Raw genomic sequence first — 8791 nt, 5'->3', positions numbered from 1 at the left:
GAAATGAAACAACATATGCATACACTTGTGAGTGCGTATCCTTGGGTAAGTATAATTTAGACTAATCATACTTAATACTTGATTTATTCTCTCTGTGCTTTGGCAAAGAATGCTTATATGGGTACATATAATCCATAACAGTGCCACTGCAGCCTCATACACCCTCAAAAGTCCATCAAACATTTCACTGTTCATTATATTTCTGTGTGCCTGTGTGCCAAAGAAGACTCATGGCATGCACCTTAATTTTTATAACACAAAAATACAAATATATGACAAATACTATTCAATGAAAGAAAGTATTGAATAAGAGTGAAATTACTGTACCACAATGTCTTTTTTTTTCTAGTAGTCCTCAGTGACATAAGTGGAAAAATATTAATATTTATAAATTTTCTTTCTTTCTTCTTCTTCTTTTTTTTTTTTTGAGACTGAGTCTCACTCTGTCGCCCAGTCTGGAGTGCAGTGACGCGATCTCGGCTCACTGCAAGCTCTGCCCCTGGGTTCACGCCATTCTCCTCAGCCTCCTGAGTAGCTGGAACTACAGGTGCCTGCCACCTCACCTGGCTAATTTTTTGTATCTTTAGTAGAGACACAGTTTCACTGTGTTAGCCAGGATGGTCTCAATCTCCTGACCTCATGATCCACCTGCCTCGGCCTCCCGAAGTGCTGGGATTACAGGCGTGAGCCACCACGCCCAGCTAATTTTTGTATTTTTAATAGAGATGGGGTTTCACCATATTGGCCAGGGTGGTCTTGATCTCTTCACCTTGTGATCCGCCCACCTCAGCCTCCCAAAGTACTGGGATTATAGGTGTGAGCCACCACGCCTGGTTGATAATTTGAACTTTTGACTGCTCTACTGGAATTTGTTTGAAGTCCACCTAAAGTTTGGTTTAGATATTGAGAATGGTGATGCCATACACTGACATGGTCTGTGAATATTTACTACATCATGAGGCTTTCTGGGGAAAGCAGGATGGAATTCCCCACCTGGTCCAAATTGGAGAATAGGGATAGGTGAGTAGCCTGGGATATTGTATTAGTCTGTTCTCATGCTGCTAATACAGACATACCCAAGACTGTGTAATTTGTAAAGAAAAAGAAGTTTAATGGACTCGCAGTTCCACAGGGTTAGAGATACCTCACAATCATGGCGGAAGGTGAAGGAGGAGCATATGCATGTTTTACGTGGTGGCGGGCAAGAGAGAGCCTATGCAGGGAAACTGCCCTTTATAAAACCATAAGATCTCATATTTGTTCACTATCGCGAGAACAGCATGGGAAAATCCTACCCCCATGATTCAAGTACCTCCCACTGGGTCCCTCCCACAACATGTGGAGATTATGGGAGCTGCAATTCAAGATGGGATTTGGTGGGGACACAGCCAAACCGTATTATTTTGCCCCTGGTCCCTCCCAAATGTCACGTCCTTACATTTCAAAACCAATCATGCCTTCCCAACAGTCCCCCAAAGTCTTATTTCAGCATTAACTCAAAAGTCCACAGTCCAAAGTTTCATCTGAGACAAGCAAGTCTCTTCTGCTTATGAGCCTGTAAAATCAAAAGCAAGTTAGTTATTTTCTAGGTACAATGGAAGTACAAGCATTGGATAAATAACACCCCTTCCAAATGGGAGAAATTGGCCAAAACAGGTCACAGGCCCCACACAAGTCTGAAATCCAGCAGGGCAGTCAAATCTTAAAGCTCTGAAATGATCTCTTTTGACTCCATGTCTCACATCCAGGTCACACTGATGCAAGAGGTGGGTTCCCATGGTCTTGGACACCTCTGCACCTATGACTTTGCAGGGTACAGCTCCTCTCCTGGCTGCTTTCACAGGCTGGTGTTGAGTGTCTGCTACTTTTCCAGGTACACGCTGCAAGCTGTCGGTGAATCTACCATTCTGGGGTCTGGAGGAGGGTAGCCCTTTTCTCACAGCTTCACTAGTTAGTGCCCCAGTGAGTATTCTGTGTGGGGGCTCCAACCTCACATTTTACTTCTGCACTGCTCTAGCAGAGGTTCGCCATGAGGGCTCTGCCCCTGCAGCACATCTCTGCTCCAGTTCCCAATAAAGTTCCTCATCTCCATCTGAGACCACCTTCAGCCTGGACTTTTTGGTCGGAACCATTCAACACCATTCTCTAGGAAGCTCCAAACTTTCCCACATCTTCCTGTCTTCTTTTGAGCCCTCCAAACTGTTGCAGCCTTTGCCTGTTACCCAGTTCCAAATTTGCTTCCACATTTTGAGGTATCCTTATAGCAGCACCCCACTCTACCATTACCAATTTACTGTATTAGTCTGTTCTCACGCTGCTAATAAAGAAATACCCAAGACTGGGTAATTTATGAAGACAAAGAGGTTTAATGGACTCAATTCCACAGGGTCGTGTCCCCTGAGCTGCCACAGGGCCATGCAGACAGCTCTTATCACGGAGTTTTCCTGCCTCAAATCCTTCAGTGTCCACTACACTCACCTGCAGCTTTTCTAAGGTCCTCACGGCAAGGTTGATTCCCCCCCTGGGTGCTTCCCAGCCGCTCCCTCATCGGCCCCTGGAGAGCAGGGACGCAGCCCCAGTCCCAGGGAGGCCACGAACTCTTCCTTGTCCTAGGATCCTGCAGACCCCGCCCTCTCCTGACTTTCTCCTACCTTTTTCCTCCTTGATTGGGGGCCCTTCTGCTCCCCAGGTCTCCCCTTTCCGGCCACCGCTTCTCCTGATTTCGAGTGTGGGGATGTGACTTCTATCTCAGGACATTAAGGTTTCTCTCGTCCCAAATTCCATCCCACAGAAAAGGTGCTCTTGAGGTGGGGATCTGACTCCAATCCCCTCCCTGTGAATGTGTGGAGGAGAAGAAACAGAAAAAATGGTGAGATGGGAAAGAAGAATGAAGGCAACCCATAAACAGATGGCAGCCGGGCGTGATGGCTCACGCCTGTAATCCCAGCACTTTGGGAGGCTGAGGTGGGCAGATTACCTGAGAATGAGGGAGGGAAACACAGTAATGAGGAAAGGCGGGACGCTCAGTCCAGATGAATGATGAATTGATTGGATATTATGATTAATTTCTTTATAATAAACATAAAATTTGTTTAAAAGATACAGACGAAGATGAGAATTGGAAAACTGTCTATAAGGCATGTGCATTTCATCATTCTTGGTATCAGAGGTTAGCTTCCACTTGCGGTCCTTATTCTGCCAGAGGGCAGTGACTTGACTCATTCAGGTGTGGGTCACTATCTTCACTTCTCTTGGGATGGGGTAGGCTGTGGGTGAGTGTATAAGATAGGAGGAAAAACTAAAGTGTTTTTTCTACTCGCACAATCAACACAATAGTGAACACTCAACACAAAATGCCTCATCTCTGGTCATCAAAATGTGTGAGGATTACTTCCCACCAACAAGCAATTTTTCATCAGATAAAAACTGGGTGTTCTGTAATTGAACTCAATTTGACACCATTTATAGGGAGTTAGCATTAGATCTCATAGGAGGCTGAGAGGCTCAGTTGCACAAAACTGCCCTCAGAATTTGTTAGAGTGATTTACACAACTCGGAGAAACAGTTTACTTAGGTGTACCTTTTGTTATAAAGGATATTACACAGGATACCAGATGAACAGCCAGACAGAAGAGCGTTCCTAATAAATTAATGGAAACAGAAGTATGTTTTGGAAACCATGGATTTTCTTTCTTTTTTTTTAATTAAATGGAACCTCCCTCTGTCACCCAAGCTGGAGTGCAGTGGTGCTATCTTGGCTCACTGCAACCTCCACCTCCTGGGTTCAAGTGATTCTTCTGCCTCAGACTCCCAAGTAGCTGGGATTACAGGTGTCTGCCACCATGCCTGGCTAATTTTTATATTTTTAGTAGAGACAGGGTATTGCCATGTTGGCCAGGCTGGTCTTGAACTCCTGACCTCAAGTGATCTGCCTGCCTCGGCCTCCCAAAGTGCTGGGATTACAGGCGTGGGCCACTGACCTAGCCCAGGGCTTGAGTTTTAAAGGTGTCACAGTACACCTTGGTTCTCTTTTTTTTATAAACAAGAATCTGTCTTCCTGACCTGAGTATTATCTCTATGTGGGAACAAAGGAGAGAGCGCTGGACTCTGCAGAGTGAAGGGAAAATAGCAAAAAATCCAGATGGGAGGGAACGGATTAAAGGTGTGAACATAGGTAAGAGCTCAGATGGGCAGAGTAGAAGCTGTATGATTTTTTTTTTTTTTTTTTTGAGACAGGGTCTTGCTCTGTTAGCCAGGTTGGAGTGCAGTGGCAATCATAGCTCACTGCAGCCTGGAACTCCTGGACTCAAGTCATCCTCCTTCCTCTGCCTCCCAAACTGGTGAGATTACAGGTGTGAGCCATTGCACCCTGCAAAGCCACACTAATAGTGTTTGGGAAACTCTGCAACTGGGAGAATTCTGTGGAAAACCAATAGTATAAATCCTAGTTTTTGTGTGTGTGTGTGTCTGTGTGTGTTTTTTTTTTTTCTGAGACAGTCTCACTCTGTTGCCCAGGCCGGAGTGCTGTGGCACAATCTTGGCTCACTGCAACCTCTGCCTCACAGGTTCAAGCTAGTCTCCTGCCTCAGCCTCCTGAGTAGCTGGGATTACTGGTGCCTGCCACCATCCTTGGCTAATTTTTGTATTTTGAGTAGAGATGGGGTTTCACCAAGTTGACCAGGCTGGTCTTGAACTCCTGTCCTCAGTTGATCTGCCTGCCTCAGCCTCCCAAAGTGCTGGGATTACAAGTGTGAGCCACCGTGCCTGGCCTAAATCCTCTTAGTTTTGAATGGAAATTTTCTTTTTTTTTTTTTCTGGGACAGGTTCTTGCTCCGAGACAATGGCAAGTACAAACTAGGTTTACTGTAAATATGAGAAAGGGAAAAAATGCTTTTACTGTATTAGAAGACTTGAAATTGCATGAAGGGATTCTAGTCTTTTGTTGTTTGTCAGATGTTTTAGGTATTTTAAGTGTTTGGGTTTGTTTGTCTTTCTACGTAACTGCTAACCTTGTTGGTATCTGCAGAATGCCTTAATTAGGAAAGGTATTAACCCTATGTGTCAGGTTTGTATAATTTCATATTGTTTTATATGGAGTCTTTGAATAAATGTATATGGTATATGTCTCTATTTGCTGTCTTTGATTTCTTTCATCAGCATTTGGTAGTTGTAACATAATAGTTCTATGAAAGTTTGACATGTATTTCTTTGACCTTTTTTTTAATGGAGCAATCATACATAGTATTTTATTTTTAATATCAGGTTTCACGTGTAAATTCCTAGTGTATAGAAATATATAAGATTATTATTATTATTATTATTATTATTATTTTGAGACAGGGTCTTACTCTGTCATCCAGGCTGGAGTGCAGCGGAGCAGTCTCAGCTACTGCAACCTCTATCCTGCAAGCTTAAGTCATCCTCCCACCTCAGCTTCCTGAGTAGCTGGCACTGCAGGCATGGGCCACCATGGCCTGTTAAATTTTTGGGTTTTGTAGTGGGTTTCACCATGTTACCCAGCTGGTCTCAAACTCCTGAGCTCGAGTGATGTGCCCACCTTGGCCTCCCAAAGTGCTGGGATTACAGGCATAAGCCACCATGCCTGGCTGATGAAATATACGATATTTTTGTAGGTTGATCTTATACTTTGCTACCTTTACATTTTTCCTGTTCTAGAGATTTTTGTAGATTTTTTTGGAATTTTCTACATAAAACCATTTCATCAGTTTCCCATTGCTATACACAGCGATTGGCTTAAAACAACAAAAATTTATTCTTTTGCAATTCTGTAAGTCACATATCTAATATAGGTCCATAGTTCTCTGATTCTTCATGAATCTCCAGGGGAGAATTTGTTTCCTTACGTTTTGTAGGTTCCAAAGGCCACTTACATCCTTTGACTCATGGTCCACTTCCTCCATCTTTAAAGGTGAGAAAAAAATCTCTTTATCCCTCTATTTTCACCACATCACCACTGTCTCTGTCCCTTGGTGTCCACCTGCACCCTTCTGATATTGAACCTTGTGATTCTATCACTTTGACCATATAATTCAGGATAATGTCTTATCTAAAGATTCTTAACTAGACCATATTTGCAAACTCCCTTTTGACATATCCGGTAACACAGGTTACAGGGATGAAGATACCTTCCTTTGGGGAAGGTATTAGCCTGCACAACCATCGTATTTTCTGTTGGTACACTATTGATTTTTTCTCCTGTCCTCAGGCCACGCTCCTTCCCCAGCCTCCCAAAGCACTGTGATTACAGGCCTCAGACACCACACCCAGCCTGTCACTTTTATTTCGTTTTCCTTTATTTCACTGGCTGGAACCTTTGATATTGTGTAGAACAGCAGTGATGAGAGGGGACATCCTTGCCATCAGCCCAACCTCGGGGGGAAACTATGCTTTCCCCAGTATGTATGATGATTCTGTAAGGGTTGGTAGGTGATCTTGAGTTGAGGAAGTTTCCCATGATACTGTTTTCCATACTGACTGCAGTATTTCAGATTCCCACAACATGTACCAAGATAGTTTCTCCATATCCTTGCTTGTGAAGCAGGTTCACTGCACACTGGTTGCCAGTGTGTCTGAGTTGAGTGAGAGATAATCTCACGCAAACACAGTAAGTTACATGAAGTGGATTTGTTACATACAGATCAGCAGATGCCTGGGATTCATGTGTTCTGCTCCCCAAGGCTCAGGAAAAACACCCAGTGCAGATGCAGTCTCTCTGTGTGTGTTCAGCTTGCATCACAACTTGCATCACAGTTGCGGGAGGCTGGAAGGCGGCCCATCCTGGGTTTCATACTCCAGGGATGCATGGCACATTGGCCTAAAGCAACAAAGGGCATCCTGTTCTGGGGGTCTGGAACACATCCTGTCCTTTTCTCACTGCTCCCTTCCTCTCAGGATGTTGCTTTTCCAGCACATTCTATATTCATTCTTGGGAACTACAAGTGAGAAGTCAGATGCAACTGGGCCAATTCAACCCCACTTGAATGCTGTCCTGCAGTCTCTCCGCCAATCCAGATACCCTTTTATTTTTATCTTTTTTGAGACAGCATCTCACTCTATCTCCCAGGCTGGAGTGCAGTGATGCAATCTTGGCTTACTGCACCTCCACCTCCTAGATTGAAGCAATTCTTGTGTCTCAGCCTCTCGAGTAGCTGGGACTACAGGCGTGTGCCACCATCCCTGGCTAATACATACACACACACACACACACACACACACACACACACACACACACACATATTTCGTATTTTTAGTAGAGACGCGGTTTCACCATGTCGGCCAGGCTGGTCTCTAACTCCCTACCTCAGGTGATCTGCCCACCTAGGCCTCCCAAAGTGTTGGGATTACAGGCATGAGCCACCATGCCTGGCCCAGATATCCCCTTTAATAAAGCTAGTCCACTGACCTCCCTGGATCTGGAGGTAGAGGCTGGTCTCAGGAGATTGAAGTAATATCTTGACTGGCAGAATCTCAGGGCAACATCATTGAGGTACAGACAGTTGCATTTCACTAGGCTCAAGAGGATTGCTGCCTCCAGCAGGATAACCAAGCCTGCCTGGAGCAGTGCCATAGTCCAGGATCCCAGTGACCGAGGTGAGAAGTTGGTACTCAGATCAAAGAAAAGTTCTTCAGGTGACCCCACTGTCTGCAGCCAGTGGGCCTGCTTGTGGGTCTTAGGTATTTGTGTTTCAAAAATAACTTGAGGTCCCGATGTGGGGTCCTTATCTCCCATGCAAGGTGACTCATGCCTATAATCCCAGCACTTCGGGAGGAGCAGATGGGAAGATTGCTTGAGGCTAGAAGCTGGAGACCAGCCTGGGCAACAAAGCCAGACTACATCTCTATTAAAAAGAAACACAGAAAATTAGCACAGTGGAGAGGCACAGGCCTTTACTTCCAGGTACTTGCGAGGCTGAGATGGGAGGTGCCCAGGACCCCAGGAAGTAAAGGTGCAGTGAGCTATGATTGTGCCACTGCATTCCAGCCTGGGTGGCAGAGACCCTGTCTTAACATTTTAAAAAGCATTAAAAAACTTAAGTTGGGCCGGCCATGGTGGCTACTCTGGAGGCTGGGCCAGGAGAATCACTTGAACCGAGGTGGCAAAGGTTACAGTGAGCTGAGTGTGTGCCACTGTACTCCAGCCTGGGCGACAGAGGGAAACTCTGTCTCAACAACAACAAAAACTTAGTTGTTTATGACTATTTTTAAAAGTTATTATTATTATTATTTTTTAAAGAACAGTTGGTAACTTCTCTTTACATAGGCCTTAGTCCTCCATGCCCAACATGATGTCCCAAGGAAAGTCTCTGGAATTGAGCACCGGGTTGACCTTCACCTTCTAGAGTGAATAGGGAAGATAAATGAAAAGTATGTATCTTCTGTGGGATACTGGCATGAAACAGAACATTCTACCCTGGCAGGGTTTTGCATTTCACATTTTAGCTTGCATCCCCTTCACAGACAATTCCAAAGTGTGTTAATTCAATTTCTAAAGCTTCCCTTCCCTTCCTCCCTTCCTTTTCCTCCTTACTTTTCTTTCTTGTCCATTTATTTTCGTTTTTTCTCTCTTTCTTTCTTGGTTTTCTCTTTTTCAACTTCTCTTTGTTTTCTCTTTCTCTCTCTTTACTCTCTCTCTTCTCTCTCTTTCTGCTTCCAGGGTAGGTGGGACTTGAAATTCATTTTAATAGAAGGAATTTTCGTGGATATAATCAACAACCGATTTTGCTCTGCGCAGGTAAGATCCGTTTTCAGATCGCTAAGCGGATCTTGCCTC

General features: G+C 44.5%; 1 long non-coding RNA gene across 2 annotated transcripts; it reads right to left on the bottom strand.

Moving 5' to 3' along the window:
- Nucleotides 1-1087: 1087 nt before the first annotated feature.
- Nucleotides 1088-8654, bottom strand: LOC140711818 (uncharacterized). Of its 2 annotated transcripts, none has more exons than XR_012093102.1 (2): nt 8549-8654; nt 1088-2833 (listed from the first exon to the last, which is right to left on the bottom strand). It is a non-coding gene; the product is annotated as an uncharacterized lncRNA (long non-coding RNA). The 2 variants fall into 2 exon arrangements; XR_012093101.1 differs by having other exon boundaries at nt 1088-7859; nt 8549-8644.
- Nucleotides 8655-8791: the final 137 nt, after the last annotated feature.

The sequence above is a fragment of the Chlorocebus sabaeus genome, chromosome 6 (genome assembly GCF_047675955.1).
Source record: "Chlorocebus sabaeus isolate Y175 chromosome 6, mChlSab1.0.hap1, whole genome shotgun sequence".
Lineage (NCBI taxonomy): Eukaryota > Metazoa > Chordata > Mammalia > Primates > Cercopithecidae > Chlorocebus > Chlorocebus sabaeus.
This window is presented reverse-complemented; position numbering and strand designations above follow the sequence as displayed.